The 4,087-nt window shown below is 38.1% G+C and overlaps 1 pseudogene; it reads right to left on the bottom strand.

Moving 5' to 3' along the window:
- Window positions 1-976: 976 nt before the first annotated feature.
- On the bottom strand, window positions 977-1,813 carry LOC110592317 (annotated as a pseudogene).
- Between the last annotated feature and the right edge of the window lie 2,274 nt (window positions 1,814-4,087).

The following is a 4,087-nucleotide window of genomic DNA, read 5'->3' as shown; positions in this document are numbered from 1 at the left end:
CAAAGTATGTTTTCTTTTGCTCACGTAATGTTTGCTTGGATCAGTTATTTTGTGCAATGAAAGCAGTCATTGGAGGAAGAATTGATATTCCTCTTTTAGTTCTGTAATTGTTTTTTAAAGTATGCATAGTCCTATAGAAAGTTTAAGTAATACATAAAGAATTTATGTAAGAAAGGTAAGTCACTTAAAATCCTTCTATCTGGAGGTCAGCACTGTAACATTGTACTAATATTGAACTTTCTTCTCTGTAAGTATACACACATACATTTATAAATACAAGGTCATACTCTATTGACTTGTAATTTTCCATTTTACTCAAGAAAGTATGTTGTGGAGCACTTTTCTTCTCATGAATATAGAGAATATAAATCAATTCACAGTCACTACAAAGTCATTTTATGGATATACCCTAATTCAATTAATGCTCATTAATAGACATTTGGATGGGCTCAAAGTTTTCCAAATTATGAATAGTTCCCACTTGAACATTTTTGTAGATTTGGCTTTACGTTCTTGTGATTATTTTTGTAGTGTAATTCCTAAAAGAGAAATTGCTGGATCAGAATTTTGGTACTTGTTGCCAAGTACCAAATTTTGGTCCCTCTGCCAAGACAGAGGGAGAGGGAGAAGCAGGCTCTCCACCGAGCAGGGAGCCCAATGTGGTGCTCAATCCCAGGACCCTGGGATCATGACCTGAGCCGAAGGCAGCACTTCACCAACTGAGCCACCCAGGTGCCCCAAGAAAGGTACATTTTTATGAATGACCACTTTTTTTATACACTTTTTTTATATGTTCACCCAACATGGGGCTCAAACTAACAACCCGGAGATCAAGCATCACCTGCTCCACTGACTGAGCCCTCCACGTGACCCATCTAATGGCTACTTTCGGGTTTTTTTCTCTAAATTTTCTGTTAACATCTTTTGTTCATATTGGTATTATGCTGTTAGGACTTGGCATATATTTATTTCATCCTCACAAGAATCCTTTGAGATAGGTTCTATATCTGTTCCATTTTACAGTTGAGGAAGACCTGTAATGCTCAGCACTAGCAGGTCTGCCAAATTCTTGGATTGGTGGCTCATATCCATCAGCTCGTTCAACTTTAGCACTGGTCTCATCCTCAGTAGCTTTTCCAGGACTACTACCTTCACCATGAAGCTTCATGAGCTTTCCCAATTCAAATTTGGGCTTCTTCAGCATTTTTACTTTTCTAACAAAGACATCATGGAGTGGATAAATAGACTAGCAAGCCTTTTCTGTGTCTTTTCTGATGGTGTCTGGAATCAATTTATTGACCACTTCTTTCAGTCATTTGTCTGCACCTCTTGGGTTATGATTTCCATCACCTGTTTCCAAATTTGGCAGACCTGCTGGTGCTGAGCATAAGAGGTCTTCCGAATCTGATTGTTGTGTTTTTTAGTAAAACCAACACAAAATAGACAAAATAACCATCGGTAGTCTTAACGTTAACATGAGCTTCAATCATGGTCTGCCATTTTTTGACCATGGAGCACATTTTGTCACAGGTAAGAACCATGCCAAGGAAATTAGTCAGTTTTTGCCCTGATCATCCTCAGTTGTAAATGCAACTTCATCATTCTGCAGATCAGCAAGGCTCACTTCAAAAACACGACCCTTGAGGCCATCAGATGTGATTTTGGTGCCTTGAGTTCTTGTGACTAGTGTTTTTCTAATATTTCTTATATTGAACATAACTGGTGCTTTCACATCATACCAGTCTTTCTTAGAAAATAAATCAACCACTTTCTTCTTGGCTCCCTTTCTGCTGCCTTTTGTAAGCCTCTTATTCTTGCTGTCATGGCACTGCTCAGGGAGCCAAAAGGGTTTCTTTCATATTCTTATTTCTTCCTCAGTACTTCAGTTTTAATTGTTAACTGTGTAAGTTTTGATATTTCTTAGGACAGACCTCTCATCTTTGCTTACTTATTTCAGAATTCTTCTGTTAGTTGTTTTTTCACATATATTTTGACCACTTTTGTCATTCCCAGATATTAATCCTTTGAGTTTTGACTGGGGTTGGACTAAATTCACAAATTCTAATTCATTCTATTTTTATTTCATTTTTTAACTTACAGAGTGAAATTTTCCCGGGACTAGAAAGTAGTCATTCATTCTTGTTTCCTGGTGTATCTTTTCTTCATTAATCTCTCACATACTGGGTTTATTTCATGGCTTTTAATGGCAAAATTTTTATCCAGCTTTTTGTTCTGGTTAAGTCATCTTCATATAAGGGCAGATTTATAAAGACCTACTATTTGCTTAAGAATATACAGGTAGATTCTTCTTGACTTCTTTCCCTGTTTATCTGGGTACTATTGTGTATGTTGAAGGCTTTGATAATATAGGTTTATTCAGTCACTTCGTTCCTCATTCAACAGCCTGAGAGGTTAGGGAGGGAACTTGATCTTTGTTTTTGTTGATTGTTAATTTTGTTTTCTTTGTGACCATTGCATTCATATGTAGACTCATACCTTTGGAAAAACTGCCTGCCCAGACCCCAATTCTGCTTTTACTCCCACTTTATTTTATTTTATTTTTAAGTAATCTCTACACCCAACATGGGACTCAAAACCCCAAGCTCAAGAGTTGCATGCTCCACGAGCCAGCCAGGTGCTCCAGGTGCTCCTTTACTTCCACTTTATGAGTGCCTACTTGGTGAAAGATAGTTTTGAAAATTTGCCCTGCTGCCTAAGAGCATTTTATCTGATAAGACTATGTATCCATATATGCTCCTAGCCCCTTACCACCCCTGCAAACAATTGCAGCTTCTATTGCTATTATTTTATAGCTGTGAAAAAACCCTAAGGAGATTGGTGTTTACCTTTCCTATAATGTTTCTCCTTATATATTGCCAATTTGAGAGATTCTTCCTCCACCTACACCCCAGAATCAGAGCAAGCCCTGACCACTCTTTGGAATCTGGGTCAGAGGTGAATGCTGAGTAGCGGCTATACTCATTCTCTTTTAGCTGTGCTTCTGCAACAGTGAAGGTTTTTTGATCAGTGGCAAGGGTAAGAATATCCCCATGTAGTGGACCAGTATTTTCCATGGCTCTCTTTAGTCTTCATTCCTTATTCCTAACACATTTGATTCTTTACTGGTTCTAGATTATAATTACAATGAATCAGGCTAAAAAACTTCTCAGTGAAGAGCTTATCTTGAAAGAGTCAAGGGGTACCTGGGTGGCTCAGTCGTTAAGCGTCTGCCTTCAGCTCAGGTCATGATCCCAGGATCTGGGATCAAGCCCCACATCGGGCTCCCTGCTCAGTGGGGAGCCTCCTTCTCCCTCTCCCTCTGCCACACTCCCTGCTCATGCTCTTTGTCTCTAATAAATAAATAAATAAAATATTAAAAAAAGAGTCAGAACTGATGTGTGTTATAGTATTTACTATTTGCACTCCTGTTAGTTCTTCTATACCTGCCCCAAACAAAAAGCTTTTATTTTTTGAAGTCTTTTATCTTTTTAAAATTTTAATTCCAGAATAGTTAACATATAGTGTTATATTAATTTCAGGTGTACAGTACAGTAATTCAACACTTCCGTATATCACCCGGTGCTCATCACAGCAAGTGCACTCCTTAATTCCCATCACCTGTTTCCCACCATTCCCCCTACCCACCTCCCCTCTGGTAACCATCAGTTCAAAACAAAAAGCTTTTAAAATCATTGTCTGATTCAGTGTTTTTGGTGTAGTAGAAATTTTGGAAGTAGAACATGTTTGCTCATTGCGGAGCAGACAAAATGAAGTGCCAAGGTACCTATGGTCCTATGAGGTATCTAGCAGGTATTAGAGATAATCTTGATGATTGAGATGTAGTAGTATGGTCACGCAGTGCTGCTTTGGGTTCTGTATAACAACTTTTCATGTTTCTTTTCACTTGTTCCTGTGACATGACCAAGAGAAATCCTTACCATTGTTTAGGTTTGGGACATGGTGGCGTTTAAGTCCTTTGTAGTCTGCCACTTTGCTGTCTATATAATGTTGGTAAATCTAATCTGTCTATAAGCTTCAATTTCCTTTTGTGTGATGATACGTGCTTTATGTACTTCATTGATATATT

The sequence above is a fragment of the Neomonachus schauinslandi genome, chromosome 3 (assembly GCF_002201575.2).
Source record: "Neomonachus schauinslandi chromosome 3, ASM220157v2, whole genome shotgun sequence".
Taxonomy (NCBI): domain Eukaryota; kingdom Metazoa; phylum Chordata; class Mammalia; order Carnivora; family Phocidae; genus Neomonachus; species Neomonachus schauinslandi.
This window is presented reverse-complemented; position numbering and strand designations above follow the sequence as displayed.